At 48.0% G+C, this 20642-nt stretch overlaps 1 protein-coding gene across 6 annotated transcripts in view; it reads left to right on the plus strand.

The window, feature by feature from the left end:
* The window catches only part of WSCD2 (WSC domain containing 2), a 348664-nt gene that overhangs the window by 182666 nt on the left and 145356 nt on the right, over positions 1 to 20642 (plus strand). Inside the window, exon 1 of one of the 6 annotated variants that reach the window (XM_058281481.1) lies at positions 14 to 1471. The exons of 4 other annotated variants lie outside the window; for them this stretch is intronic. The gene's annotated coding sequence lies outside the window, so the exon portion shown is untranslated. Of the gene's footprint in view, positions 1 to 13; positions 1472 to 20642 lie in introns of those variants that run through there. One more of the 6 variants, XM_058281477.2, reaches the window with a different exon arrangement.

Genomic DNA, 20642 nt, shown 5'->3' on the forward strand with positions numbered 1-20642 from the left:
TTACAGGCTAATTGTCCATTCTGGTGGGTGTGTGTGGAGAGAGAGAGCGCAGGCTGGGGAGAGGGGAACCCACTCAGCTAAATCGCCTCCTTCCAAGCCCTTCCAGCAGCCACAGTGTTTTTGCAGGAGTTTACTCACCTCCTTGGCAGAGCCCCCGGGAGAGACAGGAGTCAGTTCCATTCTTTGCAGTTCCAAAGAGGAAGAAGGGCTGCTCCATAGATGAGGAAAGGATTTAGGGAAGTTGCCTGGACTGCTCAGTGAAATGATTCCTGTTATCAGATTGGAGACTGAAAAGGCACAAACTTTTTGTAGAGAAGGGGCTGGAAGGGATGGTTGGATAGAGGCTCCTGGCATTCCCATTCCCAGCTCTGGGGATGTGGCGGTCTCCCCACACTCCAGGCCACTGAGGCATATAGTTCATGAGTTCAGCCAGTTTACTTCTCCTCCCAGTGATAATCAAGTTCCAAAGAGATTGCCTGCCTCCAGGGATCATTTTGGAGCCACCCCTGTGGTCACAGCCTCATAGATGCTATCACCCTTTCATGCTTGGGTCCCAGCCTAGGAGCTGGTTGGTCAGTGAGCCAGGGAGCAGGTTGGAGATTTCCCCCTGGCCCTGTGGTCTCCTGCTTGGGCTCGGAAAATCGTGTTGCCATGTGGATCGTGGGCAGGCTTTAGGGCATGAGATGGGCTTCTGAGGGCCACCCGTTCTGAGCCCAGGCTAGAAGCTACTTCCACTGCCGATCACCCAGGGATTCCGCCAGTGTGTCAGAGGCAGGTGTTTGATGTCCTGTGGAAAAGCCCCATTAGTGGATCAAGACATTGAGTTTCAAGCCTGCCCTCAATTCACTGTATGACTTTGGGAACATCACTAGACCTCTCAAGATGCTGCTTCTGTAAAATGAAGATAGTTCATGTATCCTCAGAGGTCCCGGTTAAGATGTTTTATGGCTCTGAGCAATTACCACAGATGAGATTTTCAGCATTCTGGGAGGTGATGCAATTTAGTGTTTAAGAGACCTAGGACTCAGACGGCTCTAACTTTGACCATTCACTTCACCCCTTCGAATCTCAGTTTATTCTACCTGTAAAACAGGGAGTGAATAGTTCCTACTTCACAAGGTTGTTGGGAGGACTATATAAAATGGCACGCAGAGGGTACCGAGTGTAAAGTCTAGTAGAGTGGTGCTGAATGGAGGCTGCACCAAGACTGTCTGTTTTGGGGACTTGTACCTGAGCATCTGGGTGCTTTTGTGCCCAGGGAAGCTGGCCCTGTCCCAGCCAAGACCAGGTGAGCCTCTCACTGGGGGCGGGCCCTCATTCTCTCCAATCACCTGGCACCTGCAGTCTCCACCCCCTCCCTGCATCCTCATAAATGCACTGCTGGATTAGCAGTTCCTAGTGGGGAGCCCAGGAGGGCAGGGAGGGCTGGATGAACCCAGCTGCTGCATCGCCATGACAACAGGAGGTGGAGGTAAGCCGTCCCCATGGCTTCAACTTTGCAGCTGCCTGGGGACCCAGGGCAGAGAAGTTCAGTGTGTCTAAGTGTCAGGCACCCAGTCTGCCGAGGGCCTGAGAGGTGCCTGGGGCTGGGCAGGGAGGCCTCTGTTCCCAGCAGGAACAGCCATGCTGGGGCAAGAAATGTCTTCTAGCCTTGAGCAGGGGAGGAAGTGGGGCAGACAGCCCTGAGATTTGGGGGAGAAGGCAGTGGATTGGTCAGTCTTACTTCTTTCTGAGTAGTTCTGAGCCTTGGGAGGCTTATGTCTCTCCCAGACTGGAGTTGTCCTGGGTTCTTGCTGGACATGCTAGTGGGGAAGGCACAACTCACCCCTGCTGGCCTGGAGTGAGTTCATGGGTCTGCAGTCGAGACTGGGACAGGAACAATTCCTAATGTGCTAGATCATCCCTGGGCTTGATGTTTAGAACTCTGAAAAAATGAATAGTTTGCTTTCCTGATGGAACAGGGTGTGTGTGTGTGTAGATTTGTGTGTAAGTGTGTGCTTATGTGTGCATTCTGAAGCAGACTTGTGCACATGTGTTCAGGTGGATGAGACTTGCATAGAGTGAAAATGTGTGTGCACATACATGTGGATGGCATCCATATGAGTGTGCACTCCTTAGAGTGCCTGCCTGGGGATTTGTGAGCGTGTACATGTGCACACCTGCAAAAGAACGTGTGCGTGTGTGAGTCCATGTGTGTGTATATGCATGTGTGCTTGTGCATGTATGTAGTGGGTTACATGCACATCTTTGACCAAGCGCATGGCCATGACTGCACAGCCACATGTGTGCTGTGAGGGTCAGGGCAGGAATACTTAGGTTTGAGCAGCTCTGCGTGTCTGCCTGGGTGCACGCTGAGTGGACACATGTGCTGTTTGCGTGATATACTTGAGCAGCTATGAGTTTCCGCATGTATGTGAGTATACATATATGTGTGTGACAATGTGAATGTGAATTTGTGGTGTGTGCTTACCGCAGAGGAGGGTAAATGTTTTTCAGTGTATCTTTTTGCCTCTCTGTGTGTATATGTGTATACAGAATTACACACTTGATTGTATTCCCTCTGTGTATGTGTGTGCTTCTGAGTGTGTGTTCCTTTGTATCCCAGTGTAACCTCTGTGAGAATCTCTGTGTATATGTGTGAGTTTCTGAGCATGTGTATCCAGGAGTGCTAGAGTGATCATTTGATTGTGTCTCTCTGTGTATCTGTGGGTATGTACCTGTGTGTATTGCAATGTAAACCTTCTGTGCATCTCTTTGTGTACACATGTGTATGCTTCTGAGTGTGTATGCCTGTATATAGCATTGCACACTTGATCACATCCCATGTGATTTCTGGGTGTGTTGCAATGTAACTTTTGTGCTTGTCTAATGTGTCTGAGTGAGTTTCTAAGTGTGTGTACACATGGGTGTTGCATTGTATGTTCTTGCATGTCTCCAGGTCTGTGTATGAGTGTTCTTCTGAGCATGCCTATGGCAGTGAAACTTTCCTGCACATCTCATGTGTTGTGTGTTTCTGAGGGTGTTTACCTGTGTGTGTTGGCCCTATACCTTCTTGCATGTGCTCCAGGTATGTGAGTGTGTTTCTGAGCGTGTGCTTCTCTGCAGGTACGTCTGAATGCCAGTGGGGTATAGATGTAAGTGCTTCCAAACAGAAAAGTTTTCTGAACTTCAAGACAAACCTCCTCCCCGATCTGCAGGTCTGAATGTGTTTGTGCTACGCCCCTCCCGAGTGTTGCCTCAGCAGGCAGGGGGCTGGGAGGTCACATGTTAATTTTTCCAAGAGTCTTTGCCTTGCCATCCTCTGGAGCCCCATGTATTCTCCTGCCTCTGGCGCCCTCTCCCCCACCACTGCCCAAACCTCTCTTGCCATAAATCTCCACTCAGGACAGTTGCTGAACAAACTCAGAGAAAAAAAGCGCAGGTATAATTTTAGGCAGAAGGTCTGAAAATAGGCAGCCTAGGATGCACCAAACATCTTGACAGCAGTGTTTCTAATTAGGAGCAACTTGTTTTCCTTAAATAAACAAATCAAGTGAGGAACGAAATTGCCCGAGATTAATGGCTCCCTGGAGCAGGTACAGATGTTGGAAAGATGGGGACTGGGGTGAGCTGTGAGTGGGGCTGGGGTCGCCGTGGACTGCATATGTTACTGCTCAAGTCTCTTCCAGATTTGAGGTGACAGGGCAGGAGCTGAGGGTGGTGAGCTGGTGAAGAGGGCAGGCAGGGCCAGGGGGGCCCTTTCAGAGTTTTGCTGGTGTTTGGCTCTTGGGACAGACTTGTCCCTGGCCTCCCATCCTCCTTCTCCTTGTCCCTTTGTCCTTAGCCACGAGGCTCTGCAGCTCTCCTCACTAAGGAGGCAGCATATGTGCCCTTGCTCCTCAACTTTGGGTTTGGCCATGTGGCTGGCTTTGGCCATTAGAGAGAGGTAGAAGTGACTCTTGCCCATTCCAAGCTTAGGCCTTAGGGGACTCCACATATTTCTGCCATGGTTGGGAAAAGAGCTTCCCCAAGGTAGCTTCTGCCTCCCCAGCCTGTCCCCAATATGAACCCTTGTCAAGCCATTCTGGGCCCCAACCTCAGTGAAGAACCAAGCCCAGCCTAGCTCAGCCACGCTCCAGCTGGCCACAGACAATTGAGCTAAATAATTGCTTCTTCTTGTATGCCACTGGGGTTTTATGATTGTTTGTTACACAGCATTATTGTGGTCATTGCAAACCAATGTAGTTTCTAGTAGTCTGCGTGACCCTGGGTGGGGGGGGGAGGTGCACTCACTCAAGACTGCTTAATTGCATCCCATCCTGCCTTGCTTTCTACCCACCCCAACATCAGCAGTAACAATAATGATAGATGATGTTTATGGAGTATTTCCAGGTACCACATGCCATGCCAGGGACTTCATGGGTATCATCTATTACTCACAGCCTTACTATGAGGCAGTTTCTATGATAAATCTTCTGTTATGAATCTGTGATGCTGAGAGGGGTAAATTGGCTCACCTGGATCAGGCAGCCCAGAAAAGGATTTTTAGCTTGTCTGGGGTCAGAGACCCTGTTTGTAAGCACAATGGCATGCTGCCTTCCTAGTGCCAGCAGGCATGTTTGACTTAACCAGCATCTTAGCATAATGCAATGTTTTCCCCCTTAGCTTCCCATAAGGTTGGATTGGCAGGAATGAATCATTTCACACAAGTGGGAGGTATCTGCGTGTGGAAAAATTTGCTTGCTCATTCATTCATTCACATATTCATTCATTCAATATCAGTATTTGCTGATGCACAGTATTTGTTCAGCACCTTTTTTATTTTTTTGAAGATTTATTCTATTTTATTTTTTTAATTCCCCACACACCTCCGCCACCACTTGCACTCGCCATTTGCTCTCATGTGTCCATTCGCTGTGCCTGCTTGTCTTCTGTTCTCATCTTCTCTTTAGGAGGTACCGGGAACCAATCCTGGGACCTTCCGACAAGGGAGAGCACTAAATCACCTGAGCCACCTCAGCTCTCTGGTTTATTTTGTCTCTCACTGTCTCTCTCCTATGTCTCTTTTTTATTGCGTCATCTTGTTGCCCCTGGTCTCTGCACCACGAGGGCCAGCCAGCTCTCTGGGCTGTGCAGGCCAGCGTCCTTTACACCAGGAGGCCCCAGGAATCAAACACAGGAACCTCCATATGGTGGACAGGAACCAATTCACTTGAGCCACATCTGCTTCCCTGTTCAGCATCTTCTATGTGTCATCCTCTTTGCTGGCCACTGAAGATACAGAGATGACAGGCCCCGGCTCTGTCCTCAAGGTTCTGACAGCCTGGGGAGGAAGTGGGAGACCCTGGGCTCTGGAGGCAGATTAAACTGAGTCCAGTCCAGCCTTCGCCCCCACCTCACTGGGTTATTCTGAAGATCAAAGGAGGTAATGTCGACAAAGACCTGCGCATTGTGTTAAACAATAGCCTTTCCTCCTGGTCTTTCTCCTCCTCCTTATTATGGAGGACAGTGCTGCGAGAAAAGAAATCAGGGGCTACAGCATCCCCCCCAGGGTGACTGACCATCCTGGTTTGTCTGAGATAGAGTGGTTTTCCAGGACACAGGACTTGCAGCTGGGAAAGACCTGGGCAAACCAGGACAGGCTGGTTATCCTGATCTTCCAGGAAGTGACAGGCCCAGCTTAGAGTGATCTAGAACAGGAGTCAGAAAACTACAGTCCATGGTTCAAATCAGCCCCCTGTCTATTTTTGTAAATAAACTTTTACTGGAACACAGCCACACCCAATCATTTAAGTATTGTCTGTGGTTGCTTTTGAACTACAAGGGCAGAGGTAAGCAGTTGTGACAGAAACCATGTGGCCTGTAAGCTTACTATCTTTACTATCTGGCCTTTTACAGAAAGAGTTTGCTGACCCCTCAGCCATAGTCCTGGGCCTTGGCTAAAGGAGACAGAAGCAGAAATTCAGTTAACTTGGCCAAATCACTGTGGATAAGGTGATGGTTACATCCATTCACAGGTGTGGCACCCAGAGGGTCCAGAAAGGTGCATTGACTGCAGAGACTGTGTGAGCCGGGAGAATTCTTAGATAGGGAGCAGAGACCCAGAGAAGGGTAGAGGCACCCCCAAGGCTAGTAAGTAAAAGGCAGATGGCTGTGGTCTTAGTATATGGAAATCTGGGAGGGCGCCTGTAACTCCTTCTCAACTCCAACCCCAACTCCCACAAATGTGTCCTGGGTCCTGTGCAGCGGGAGGGCCTGGCCCAGCCTGCAGCTTCCTTGTCCAGATGCTCACGTTTCTAGCTCAGCGCCCAAATATAGGATGGCTCGATAACTCCTCGCAAGTCTGTTTTGTCGTGTGGCAGTGGAGCAAAGGGAAGAGCCCCTGGACAGGGGGAAAGAGAGTGGGGTCTCACCTCTGCCCCTCACTGGCTTAGTGACCTTGAGCAAGTCCCTTCTAACTAGGCCTCCCTTTTCCCATGCAGAAAGGGAGAGGAGTCATGTAGTCTCTAAGGACTTTTCTAGTCTGGGCTCCTAGAATTCTGTTTTCTTCTCTTAATTGGAGTAGCTCCAAAGCCTGAATGTATGTTGGCCTCTGTGCCAAGGTCGTCCTGCAGGGTGCTGACCTGCAGACCCCCCTGCTGCTGCTACTGATGGGGGTCGTAGTTGTCCTCACCACCATCACAACCTCTGTAGTGCTCAAAGGCCAGGCATTACAAGCAGAGCTTCACTCGCATTCTCACATGGGATCCTTCTAGCAGCCTGATGAGTTAAATGGTCCCTGTCTCCCCTTGACAGGTGTGGACATCGAGGTTCAGAGGTTCATTCATTGGTCTGTGGTCACACAGCCAGTAAGTGGCAGAGCTGGAATTTGTCTGACCTCAAAGTCTGTGCTCTCAGCTACTCTCTCCTGTCCTCCCTCCTTCTCCCACCTCCCCCACCCCATGTCCTTCCCAGTAGAGATGATAAGATGTTTGAGAAACTCCTCTGAGGAAGATCTCTTCTTTCCCTCCCATTTCTTAATGAGGAAATGGCAGGAGCCGGGTGAGGGTCAATCCTCATAGGCCTAATGATGGTAAAAAATAAAATGGGTGTGGGTGAGGCTGGAGGGTGGGCGGGCCTAGGTGTCTGTGAACAGCTGGAGGCCGCTCTAGGACAGTGAATGGAGATGACTCGGGGGGGTCTGGGGACTGAGCTCTCGGGGCTCTGACTTTGTAGGTTCATGGAAAATCCCTGAGCCTCAAGGAAGCTGGAGTCACATGTGGTGGGCCATGTGGGAGCTTTGCGGCAGTGGCCTTGAAAGGTAGGTCATCGTTCTTCTTTCCTCCTTGAGTTGTGCCCAAGGTGGGCCCCGCTTTGCTGAGATGACCCTAATTTCTCCCCCACACAATCTCCCATTTGCACACCAGCAAGTTGGGCTCCTTGCATTTTCAATGCCTGTGTTGTGAAGCAGGTAGAAAACGGAGAATCTTTGGAACAGCAAGGCTCATTTTCCTTGTCACAGTGCTCTTAGAATTTTTCATCATTACAGCTGCAGGCCATTTTCCTTGAAAACTATATAGAAAAAGAAAGTAGCCCAATTTAACCTCCACCATATGCGTATTGGGAAAAAGCCAACACTTGGTCACTTGGAGCCTGTTTACTCTGACTTTGCCCACTATTCTGATAAGCTCCCTGACCTGATTTCCCAGGCTTGTAGCATATCGAAGGAGCAAATTAGAAGTGTGTAGGATGTTAGAGAAGCATAGTGACAGCAGCCAGAAGCAACAGCTGACAGCCTGAGAACAAGGGGACAGATGAAGAGATTATAAAAATAAGAAGCATGAAAATGAAAGAATCACAGCTTGGAGGAACTTGGTCTAAGGGTCAAAAGACTCCACTCATCTCAGGAGCTGGGGCTCAGCTCACATTATAGGACACTCCCATGGCTGGCCTCTGCCAGGGTCCAGAGAAACAGGAGGGCCCTATTTAGTAGGCAGGACAAAGGACAAGATATCATTCATTGTCTAAAAGATTTTGATCCCATGGTTAAACTAATAACTGTTTCTATGTACAAAGTCTCCGGTGTCTGGGACACTCACTTACTTGCAACTCTTTATTTTTAGTGTTGGGTGATATCTTATTGTCCCTAGATGAGCATGCTGCATATGGTAGGCACTCAGAGAATAATCATGCTTTGAAATCAGACAGATCTAGGTTCGATCTCAGCCACTTAACAGTGAAGGACACACTCTCGGGCCTGAGTGCTCCCATCTGTAAAATGGGCATGGTAATGATGGCTCCTACTTCCTGGGCTGTCATGAGGATTAGGTGACAACCAATATATGAAACTATCCTGCTTCTTGCCTGGCAGGTCTGAACATATTGATGGCACCTATTAACCTTAATAATAACAAGGCCAGGAATTTGAAAAACACATTTACCTCCCCAAAACTTTCTCACCTTGTTATATTGTCAGATTTTCCCGTAGCCTCTTGGGATGGAGTGGGGATTATTGCCTCCATGTTTGGAATGAGGAAGTTGGCCTGAAATGACTTGTGCCTGAGATATGGAAGTTGAGCGCCTTAAGAAGGGGCTGGGTCTATGTCAGCCAGTGCCCACCTCTCATTCTTTCAATCAGCAGACCTGAGGAGTGTCTCTGTGTAGGTCTAGGAGTGTGTGTATAGGGGGTTGGGTGGGTTCAGCCCTCCCTCTGTTCCCACACCTTAGGGGTGGTGGATGCAGAATGATGAGGGGTTGAGAGAGAATATCAACGCTAAGATACCCGCTGTCAGATCTTGTCCTGCCCTCCCTATGGGCCCACGTGACTCTAATTCAAGATTGAAAATGAAACCATCTTTTTTCTTCTGGAGAGGAGTGGAGTTCTTTAAGGCTATGCCGATAATGTGATTTAGTTGTCAGGGCTCTCAACCCCTGCATATGTAGATTTGGCTGCATCCAGCCTGCAGATGTGTTCTAGGAGCATTTGGATTCATTGCTGCCATTTAAATTTTAGACAATTTCATGTAAAAATCCAGATTTCCTGCTTGATTTGGGGAATGTCAAGGTCTTGGAAGAAAACAAAGGTGGCACGCTGTCCATTTAAGAAGAAAGTCTAGAAGTACCATTGTCTTAAAATCCTGGTCTCAATGAATCCAGGTGCTGAGTTATTTTTGGACCGCTTTTCCCGAGTCTCGGGGGCCCTGGAATTGTTGGCGTTGGATGGTCTAGAATCCTGTGCTGGGAGATTCTGCACTTTAAACCTGTGCTCCTCACTTTGGATCTGGGATTGCATACCAGCCCCTCCAGTGAAAAAGCTCTGATTGGCGGTTCAGTTGCAGATGGAGGGAACTCCTCTAGGTAACTTCAGCAGGAAGGGGTCCAGTGCAGGGAATTAGGTCGTGATGCAGTCCTTAAAGACTGCAGGATGAGGCTGCAGGTTGAGTTTCCAGAAACAGCATCTAGAGAAATGCCACAGAACTGGCCCAGGGACATTGCTGCTGCTTTTGCCTTGATCAGAAAACTGGGGAAACAAAGAAGCTGCCACCAGTTATTGGTGGCTCAGGACTCCAAGCCTCTCCTGGGATTCAGACCTGGGAAATGGGCATGGGGCCACCCCCTTCCCTCACCACAAAACTAAGAACTGGGTGCCAGGGCCTCTGCTAAGTTGCTGCTGGAGACCCAATGCCTCCTTGACTGTGCTTGGCAGCAGGATCAGCACTACAGCCGCAGCCACCTAAAACATTTGCTCCCTTTGTCCATATCTCACGCAGGATCTCGGTCACCTGCAGAAAGCAGAGCTCTAGCTCTCTGATAGCTAGCAGGAAGGCCCACACCAGCACAGGACATTGGGGTGGAGTTGGGTGAGCCACCTTGCAATAGATGCCACAGCCTCAAAGAAATACAGTGACATCCTCATAAATGCCCAGTACTTGGGCATGGATGCCCGGTTTAAGTCTGGTTTGATTCAGGAGCGGTGGGCTAAGAGCATGGTGTTTGGGTCAAACAAACTGTCAGATCTCTGCTCTGTCACTTAAAATCTCTGTGATCTTGTGCAAGGGGCTTGAGCTCTTGGAGCCTTCATTTCCTCATCTGTAAAAAGGGAATAATGGTATCTACTTTAGGAGCTTGTTCAGAGGATTCAGTGAGATGCTGCATGGTCTATAGCAAGCACTCAGCAATGCTCACCTAAGCCAAAGCCAAGCCATTTTCTTAAATGGGCATAACTAAGGTTCCTCCTAGCACTAAAGTATCCATGGGCCTCTGTTGAGAACCAGTGCAGAGATGACACTGCCAAATCCTGCATCTTCCTCAAACCAACTTGGGCGTCTCCAGGAAGTGTTCTTTCTGAACTTCACCTTCCTCTTCTATACACTTTATTTGGTGATTTACTTGATTCAAAAGCATACCCATGCTTCAATATGTTTATCTAACCCTCCTTTACAAGGTGTCTTTCATACCAGAACTCCTAGATCCTGTGGTAGGCCCCAGGAAGATGAATCTGGGTGGGTGGTGTGGGCTGCATGGAGACCACTCCTGGGGAAGACAAAGGGGACATGTGAATAAATAACTTGTGAGCAGGCAGGGCCTGCTTACATTCCTGGCCACGTCCCTGCCTTGATAAAGGGCAGGTATGCATTGGATGCCCAATAGATGCTTGTTGAGAGAATGAACAAATGAGTGTTCTATATGTGGAACCATCAGGCCGGAGGGTCTATTACTGCCTGAGCCCCAGGATTCTTGGGTTTCAGGCTGAGAATAGTGGCTTCTGTTTACCAACTTAGGAAATAAAGTACAGAATGTGTTAGTTCCCCATTTATTCCCTGGGCTTTGAAGAAGGTCTATCTCCAAATAAAATGTGACGGTTATATGGGGTGGAATTAATTGTGGGAAGCATGCTTTCCAACAAGAGAGAAATAATGGTTGAATGACTTGTAATAATTCTAGGAGGTGTTCTTCTTCTTGTTTCCATTTTTATGTGAGACTCCTTCGCCAGCCCTTTGGACTTGGGACTTGGAACTGAGCCAGAGCCTGGACTTTGGGAGGGTCCTACCAGCTCAGCTCAACGTGGGGAAGAAGGGATCCAGGGCAGTGCTTGCTCCAAAGTGGGTTAATTGGAGGCTATTCAGGGTCAGAGTTACCAGAATGGGCTCACAACTCGGACGGTCTGGCTTCACACCCTAGGTACCTGCCACTCATTTGCTCTCTGACTTTGGGCCAGCATCTTAATCCTTGTGCCTCAGTTTCCTCATCTGTACAGTGGGGATGATCACAACAGTTTTTTCCTAGGATTGTTCTATTTAATACATTAATTCCCACAGAATCCTAGCACAATGCTGGCACACAGTAATGCTCAGAACAATATTAATTTTTATTATTTTTAGTGGGGAAAATACAAGCCCATGTGAGGCTCTGAAATGACAGTGAAAAGCTATGCAGGGGTATCATATTTGGAGTAAAAAAAAGATTTGGAGTCACCTTTCTGTGCCTCAGTTTCCTCATCTGTAAAAAAAGGCATGACAAGGCAATGTCTCTAGGACTATGTGACTTCATGTTTCGGGAGATTTCAGCACAAAGAACTCAAGAGGTGCATGGGGTTAAGGGTGGTAGAGCAACCCAAGCCTTTGTTCGAGCCAGTCTGCCTGGTTACCAATCCTGGCTCTGCTGCTCATCACTTGAGTGACTTTGTGCCTCAGTTTCCACAGTTTGTAAACAGACTTATATAACTGAATCTTCCTGAAAGGGCTGTGTGCAAATTCAATGACCTCAAATGGTATATGGCACATAGTTTGAGTTATGTAAGTGCCAGTTAGCAAAATAATTATTTTTTTTAAGATTTGCTTTTTTAAATTTATTTCTCTCCCCTTCCCTACCCCCGCCACCAGTTGCCTGCTCTCTGTGTCCATTTTCTGTGTGTTCTTCTGTGTCCACTTGTATTCTTGTCAGCGGCACTGGGAATCTCTGACTCTTTTTGTTGCATCATCTTGCTGCGACAGCTCTTCATGTGTGCAGTGCCACTCTGGGCAGGCTGCACTTTTTTTGCTCTGGGCCACTTTCCTTATGGGGCACACTCCTTGCACGTGGGGCTCCCCTATGTGGGGGATACCCCTGCCTGGCACGGCACTCCTTGTGCACATCAGCACTGCGTGGGCCAGCTCATCACAAAGGTCAGGAGGCCCTGGGTTTGAACCCTGGACCTCCCATGTGGTAGGCAGATGCTCTAGCCATTGAGCCAAATCCACTTCCCCAAAGTTATTATTGTGGTAGTCTCTGTTTTAGCTCTCATCGAGGTGGATACCGTCATAGAGCTGGAAGATAGCTCCTTAGCTGTCTACAGGGAGAGCAGTGAGGTGTGGGAAACCATCTCTTTTTGTCAGTATCTTTTATCTTTTATGCCAACCTGCTGCTCTGCCTGCCTCCTGGAAATGGCTGATCATGAGAGGTAAATCCATGTCTTCTCATTCACAAAGAACCAGGCAGTGCCTTGGGGCCCAAACAGCTCATTCCTTGCTCCTCACCACCCCTAGGAAGAGGCTCTCGCTGTCCAACCCACCCCCCTCCTTGCTTCTGCCAGCCCTGGGCTATGGTGGCTGCTGGGACAGACCTGAAGCTCCAGTTGCCGTGACCACCCCACCTCTGAGTCTGAATATCTAGCAGAGTGGCGCACATTCTAGTGCTGGAGGAGGGTCCAGCGGAGAGCCAGTCAGCCTTTCTACCACCCCTGAGAGTTGTGAAGGTAGGAGAAGGCCCAGAAAAGGAGAAGAACTTGCTCAAATTTTCACAGAGTTAGAGGCAGAGCTGGAGGTAAAACCTAGGCCTTCTATATCCCAGACCATGACATTTCCAATAGCCCCATAGATCTCCTGCTCCTTGACATAAGTGAGTAAATGTATTATTCTCCTATTGCTGCTATAACAAATCACTACAAACTTAGTGGCTCAAAGCTATGAAAATTTATTGACTTATAGTTTGGAGGTCAGAAGTCTAAGATGGGTTGGAAGGGCTGCATGCCTTCTGGAGGCTCTTGGGGAGAATCCACTTTCTTGCCTTTTACAGATTCTAGAGGCCACCTGTATTCCTTGGATCATGACCTCTGCTTCTGGCATCACATCTCTGTCTCTAATGCTGAACCTCCTTCCTCCCTTTTAAGACCCTTGTGATTACATTGGTCCTACTCAGATAATCCAGAATAATCTCCCCATCTCAAGGTCCTTAACTTAATCACATCTGCTAAGTGCCTTTTACCACGTAAGGTAATGCATTCACAGGTTCCAGGGATTAGAACAGGGACATCTTTGGGGGCCATTACTTGGCTTACCAGGGTGAGGAAATGAATGAACCATTGTACACTCATTTATGCAGCATGTATTTATTGAGTGCATACTATGCACCAGGCATGAATATTTACCAAGAATCTACTATGTGCCTCTTTAAGCCCTGGGAATGGAGTACTGTGAAAGAGAGACAATGTCCCTGCTGTCCTGGAGATGATTCTGAGGACAAGAAATCTGTAAACAAATAAATGAACATCATAATTTCAGAGAGTGATGAGTGCTATGAGGAAAATATGACAGGATGGTGGTGGTATCTCCTAACAGCTTGGTCAAAGGTCATCTCCATTCTGGAACCTTCTCTGGGTCCCAGAAACCCTCCCCTGCCCCTTCCGGCTTGGGGTGGGAACAGCTCCTCAGTATTGTTAGCCCTCTGATGCTGCACCACCTTTGTGGTTTCCGATATCCTGCCCTTCCTATTACAACCCTCCCCAGTCACCTTGTTTGAGAGAGCCATCTGTTACCTGCTGGACTTCTCTTGGATACAAGTGATTATTAATGCCAAGAGCTATGTTCTGCCCATTTTATGCTTTCATTCACCTGATCTTTACAACAGTCCTATGAGGAGGGAATTGTATTATCTCCATTCTAAAACAAGGAAACTCGTCTAGGGAGGTGCATTGGTTGCCTGTGGCCAAACCTGGCTCTGAAGTGGCAGAGCTGGCATTTGGACCTTGGTCTGACCCTAAAGCATGTGCTTTCCTCCCTGTACAGTGTGGTCTCATTCAGGAATGCCCAGAGCTCCCAAAGGTGGAGGTGCAAGGAGATTTTAAGGCAAGTTGGAAGAGGGGCTGAGGGCCTCAGACTCGGCCCCTGGTACTCCGATGACTCGTGCCCCCATCCCATCGAGGTTCACCCCTCTGCTCGTTCACTAATTTTAATTAAGCACCTACTGTGTGCCAGACCCTGTAGGGACAATGGAGAGAAAAACCAGATATAGCCTATATTCAATTCCAACTAGAGGGAGCTGCCAGGAAGGAATGTATATGGGGCTGGGAGTGCACATAATAGGGTATTTGACAAGAAGGCTTCTCTGAGTAAAGGAAAAATGAGCTGGGATCAGAACTGGTAAAGAAGGAGAAGAGCATTCCAAATAAAGGGACACCATGTGCAAAGGCCCTGAGGTAGGAAGGAGAGTGTGATGAACCAAACGACAAGGACTGTAGCACTTTGGGAGTGGAGAAGAACAACGAACAATGGAATTGGACCATCTTCAAAGCCTTCTGGGCCCCGAAAGTATTTGTTCTTTATCCTTCCAACAGTGGGAAGCCTTGTAAAGATTTTAAGTAATGGGGAATGAAAAGATTCCATTAAACTCTGGCCAGAGCAAAAACAAAAAAATCTAGCCAGCAGGGCACGTGAGGTGGGAACCTATTGAAATCAAGGAAGAGTGGAGAGGACAGCAGAGTTTCCGGCCTCGTTATGCAAAACACACAGCCTTCCAAGGGAGAGGTGAGCTTTGGAAAAAAGAGTCAACAAATTAGGTTCTTTAATCTGCTTTAAACTGTGAAAGTGCCCCATCTTCCTTCCATTGACACCTGATGGGCTGTGGGCTATTTTAACTTCTATTATTAAAAATTTTTTTTTTTTAAATTATAAGAGTCTTTTATTTTTGAAAAACAAATCCCTACAGTGTTTTGATAAGATAGAATTAAAAATGGCACTGGGGAAATGCCAGGGAAAGCTTCGATATTTTTCTCTTTGTGGCATCTGAACTGATTTAAATAATAATTATTTATTTCATTAAGATGCTGTCTCCTCTCCTTTCTTCCTGCCCTCTCCAACATGCTACCAGGTACCAGCAGCTCTGAAAACATGCTGTTTCTAAAACCCCCACTCTCAACTCCTGGCAGCAAAGGGACAAGCCGTTAAGAGACCAAGATTTCTGATCTAACAGCTTTAGGTACTAACTTGGCTCAAGTCCACATTCTACCAGTTCATATCTGTGTGGCCTTGAGAATTTATTTCATTTGGTGCCCTTAGCTTCCATTACTCATATGGAAAATGGAAATAATGGTAACATTTATATTCCTGAGGATTCTTTTGCTTGTAAATGACAGAAAGCCCAACTCAAATATTGTTATACTCTTTTATTCTCAGGCATATAAGAAAATATATTGGCTTACATAACTGATGAGGCTTCAGGCTTAGCTAGATCCAGGAGACCATGCCACAGGTCTTTGTCTCTCTCACTCTCTCTCCATCTTTAGAGTCTCCTTTTCTCTATGTGATCTTCCCTTTCACACTGGCTGTCCTCTTGTGGGCACAAATGCCCATCAACAGCTCCATGCTTACCTTGTGCCACCTGCAAGCCAAGTCCTAGCATCCTGGGATTGGGGCTCTCAGCCTCCTGGAACCAAGCACAGGCCAGCAAAATGGGCTGTGCTCTTTGGCCTGGTTGAGGTCCTGTGACCAACCCTGGAACTGTGTGAGTTGTGACTCATCCCTTGGGACTTCCTTAGCCTCAAAAGACCAATAGTGGGGGAGGGAGAGGCCCCCAAAGGAAAACCAGGACCAAAGAAGGGGAAATGAATCCTGATCAGACTAAAATAACAAACACCACCTACCCTCCAACCCTATTGTGAGGATGAAATGAGATCTGAGATGATGCATGCAAGGTACTCAATAAGTACTACATATTATCACTACTATTATTATAATTAATACTGCTACTGTTACTGGCTGGGGCTCAGCAATATTCAGGGCAATGGAAGGGACCCCAGATCAGGATAGAACACTTAGCCTGGACATCTGCTGACCCCCAGTGGCCTTGGGCCCGTCACTTCCCCTCCCTGGTCAGCTGTGATTGACTTAAGTGACGGATCCCTAACAAGCCTCCATCTCAGGTTACCAGCTAAAAGCAGTGATGGCTCCTAGGATGTAGGGAGGGATCACAAATCCAGAGGCCTGGAGGGGAGGCGGGTCCTGCAGGAGTGAGGCAGGGCAGAGGGACAGTGGTGAACCAGAGGCCATTTGCCCTGTCTTCAGGGGGCAACTGCTTGCAGCTCCAGCCCAGTGTCACCAAACAAAAACGGGAACCTAAGGTGACCAGATTTCTGATTTTATTTCCAAAAGACGAATTCCAAGGTTTTATGCAAAATTTCCCCAATTGTAAATGTTGGCCCCCAATGAGGCAATCTTGAAGCACGGTACAGATCACACACGCATGTCTGTGGGCTCAGACCACTGCTTGTAAAGCCAGGTATGCCCAGCGAGGGGACTCAGACCCTGTTTCTTCTGGTTCGTAGAGAGCTTGTGTTGTGGCTGACCTCAGAAGACACCCTGGTGCATCATTCTCGAAACTTGGGTCATGTGCTTTACGCATTTTGCATTCCCTTTGACGTCCATGGGAGCAACTGTTTTACTCTGTGTTGTGCCATTTGTAACCAGTTCTGAGGATGGGGCTTAGCAAGAAGGACAGCTTAAAAGCAGTTCCTTTTGTTGCCTGGGATTATTAATGTTTTCTCTGATTTTCTGCTTCACCATATTGATTTTCTGGGGGAAAAAAGACCCAACAACCTCTTTTGCAGAGACTGAGAAGATAATCCAGCTGCTGTAGCTGGTGTGAGGGAGGGTTCACCCTGGCTCTCCCACCTCCTAGCTGTGTGGCAGAGGGCAAAGCACGTCACCTCTCTGCTCTTGGTTTTCTCATCCGCCACATGAGATCCCCATGGCTCCTGCCTCCAGGCTTGTAGTAGGTACTCAACAAAGCTTATTAGCCCCTACTGCCAACTGCTGTCCCAGCGGTTGGGACAAGGGAGGTGATGAGGCTCCTTACACTTACTGGGAACTCACTTTCCAAGCAGGATCCCCTCTACTGCTCACAGTAGCCCTGAGGTCTGTGGCTTTACTGCCATTGTCCTCAATTTTTTTTTATAGACAAGGAAACTGAGGCTCAACGGTGTAAGGGACCTGCCCAAGGTTGCACAGGTAGGACACAGAAGAGCTGTGATTTGACCTTGGGTCTGCCTGAGTGCAGAGGCCCTGCCCCTTGTGAGGGTGTCCTGCCTCCTAAGGGAACATGTTTGCGTTCACACACTGCTGCACTCATGGGTGCACAGGACCCCTTAGTTGAGTCCAGGCCCACTGTGCTACTGATTTGCTGTGTCACCTCAGGAGGCTTTCTTGACCCCTCTGGGCATTTTTTATCCAGATCCTCAAACGTACCTTCTTCATCTACCTCAAGGTCTTCGCGCATGCTGTGCCATCTGCCTAGCACACTTCCTTGTCCTTCCGTGTCCCTCTTCAATGCAACTCTCCCCTCCAGTTCCTCTGGGCCTCCCCTGGACCAGGTCAGATCTCCCTGCCATTGCTCTCCAAGTGCCTTCTATGCCTTCTGGGTTTAGTGATCACAGCGCTGTGTGATGACCTTATTGACCCACAACACCTCTGCCAGTCTGTCCGGTCTTATTCAGGACCCTCCCCGGGCCCATACTGCAAGCCTGCCATATGCAAGCAACCAAGTGGAGTTAAGAGCTGAAGTTTAAAAAGGGGTCTTAGGACCCTCATGTTCTGCTGGTGGGAGTGTGAGTGGGTACAACCGCTTAGGGAAACTGGCAGTATTTAGTAAAGCTGAACGATACCCCCCCCCCCATCACTGCTATTCTACTGCGAAACATACACTCAGCAAAATGAGTACATATGTTCTCTTTTTTCCCATCATTCTCAAAATAGCAAAAAAAAAAAAAAAAAGAGAGAGAGACGACCCAAATGTCCATTATGGTAAGAAATTAGATGAGGCTAGGTCATTCCGAGGAATAGTACATAGCAGGGAAAATGAACATACTAGAGTTACATACCACAAAGGGATGGTCTCACCAAAATAATCCTGTATAAAAGAAGCCAGACACAGAAGAACACATACTGTATAATTCTGATTATAACAAACTCAAAACTGATGCAAAACTAAGCGGTAGTGTTTAGGGACCCCTGCTTAGGTTAGTGGTCGCCCTGAGTGGGGTAGAAAAGAGGAGTTTGATTAGAAGGGACACAAGGAGGCACTTGTAGGCTGCAGACAGTATTTCACTTCTTTGCCCTGGATGGGGATTACATGGGCTCAATTCACGGAACTGTACTTCTTTGTTTTGTGTTTTCTTTGTATAGGTGGGATGTGGTTCCCATAAAAAGATCCCCTGTGTCCCCCCAGATAATTACCTTTGGGGGGGACCCCTCCTGGATCCTTAATCTCTTATGCCCACAGAATATCCTCTGGCATCCTGTGCTAAGCCCAGGCCTTCTCTAGTTTAGTGCAGCAAATCCTCCTGCTGGGCCTGCCTCCTCTGTCCTGTAAGCCCCCCAGGGGTCCACAGTTACATGTGCAAAAACAGTCTGAGCATCTTTTGTCTTGGTGCAGTGGCTGCCTGCCAGAAGACACAATTAGCCCCCTTTTTTTAGAACATGAAAAGGATGGATTGAAAGAAAGAAAATAAGAAAGAGAAAAATAAAACCCAGGAGCATTTTCAAGTTCCTGAGTTTGTAGGCTACGTAAAGAGAGGGAGGTAAACTGTTCTGGATGGAGGCTGGGATCACAGGGCTGGGCAGGGATCTGAGCTGATTAGGTGAAGGACCAAGGGCGCTCAGGTGGGGCATTGTTTCCAGACCCAGGAGGTTCAGGTCTTTAGGCCGACCCTCTCAGTTGCTCTCCCACAGTCCAGACATCCCTTTCTGCATAGACAGGAGGGTGGGTCTAGGGTGCTCTCTTGAGCCTGGGAAGCAGCAACCTGTGGTCTTAAGGGCCCCTTGTGTTCAATCAAGGTGTGCTCAGGTCTTCCAAGGACTCCTGGAAGTCTGTCTGGCTAATGGTTTTGGATTAATAACTGATTGATGCTTCATCCATTCATTGAATAAACATTCGTAAATCTCTTATTCGCCATGTATTCCACAAAAGTGAATTGAGCTGACTTGGGACTAGACTCTGCTAACTCAGCATCAGGGATAAAATTAGGCTGAACGACTGGTTTCGATTTGTCTGGGATTTCTCCAGAATTAGCACTGAAAGTCCTGCATCCTGGCATACCTCTCAGTCCCAGGCCCTAGAATGGTGGAAAAACAGCTCGCCATGCCAGCCTGTCGCATCAGCTCACTGTCTTGCTCGTCTTCTTTAGGAGGCACCAGGAACCAAACCCAGGACCTCTCATGGCAGGTGGGAGCTCAATCGCTTGAGCCACATCTGCTTCTCTTGCCTTTATTATTAATCCCCATCTAGTTCACCAAACTCTCCTGGGCTGGTTAGGACAGAGGAGGGTCAGAGAGAGTTAGTAATGTGAGTTAAAATCATGCAGTAATACATGGAAGAACCAGGGAAGAACCCAGGACTTTTGGAACCAAGGTCAGAGTCTTTTCAAGGATCAGATGGTGTTGTATGATAATTACATTTAGTGAGCTCTTACTATGTTCCAGGCACTGTGCTAAGTTCTTTGGACAGACCACCTCATTGAAGCCTATTTCACAAGAGATTACTGTTATCCTCCCACTTTTACAATGGAGGAGTCTGAGGATCAGAGAGGTGGAGTGAATTGCCCAAGGTCACAGAGCTGGGATTGTAGCCACCTGTCTGACTGAGGAATCTGAGGCTTACTTTCAGTCAGGGATTACCGAGGCCTCGCTTGGGTAACCAGCACTGCCCTCTGCATGCACAAGTTCTGTTTCCTTTTGTCTATGGAGAAGAAACAATCAAAGGATTCCTTCTGACAAGATTGATTTGGCATTAAGTATTGAAGACTGTGCTTCAGAATATCCTATAGGAGACCCCATACAGTTCACAAAGGCCCCTGGCCTCATGAAACCTCTCCCCCTTAAGCTTGAACACCTTGGCTCTGTGAGCTGGGCAGAGAATGGGGATTGAGGAGTTGTGGCAGATTTCTATGCAAGGTAAATATAAACGAACCTCTGAGCAAACGGAGGGCCCTCTACTTCTTTTTAACTAAAGTCAATGGGAATCGATGTTAGATTGATTAAATCATGGAACGGAAGTAGATCACTGCAGTGGCTTTACAGTTTTTCTTGCAACTCCCCACATTTGATAGCTTTCCCCACTCTTTCTCTGTGGAAGCTTCTCCAGTGGGCCTGGCACTAAAGCTTTTGATCTAAGCCAATGTCTACTGAGCCTTTGCCAACCAGGTCCCCAAACTGTGAGGAAAGTCCAATTATTAGCCCACTTTATAGATGAGAAAGCCAAAGCCCAGCCTTCTTTGTCCAGTCTTCCTGGAGAGACAGGTGGGTGCTCACTGGGGACCAAAATACCCTACATACCTCTCTGATAGCTCCAAGCAGACAATGCTGTGACCATGTGGCCTCCCTGTCAGGTGGGCATGCGCTATGTGGAATTACATTCAACAAGTATTTACTGAGTACCTA

Source organism: Dasypus novemcinctus, chromosome 19 (genome assembly GCF_030445035.2).
Source record: "Dasypus novemcinctus isolate mDasNov1 chromosome 19, mDasNov1.1.hap2, whole genome shotgun sequence".
NCBI classification, from domain to species: Eukaryota; Metazoa; Chordata; class Mammalia; order Cingulata; family Dasypodidae; genus Dasypus; species Dasypus novemcinctus.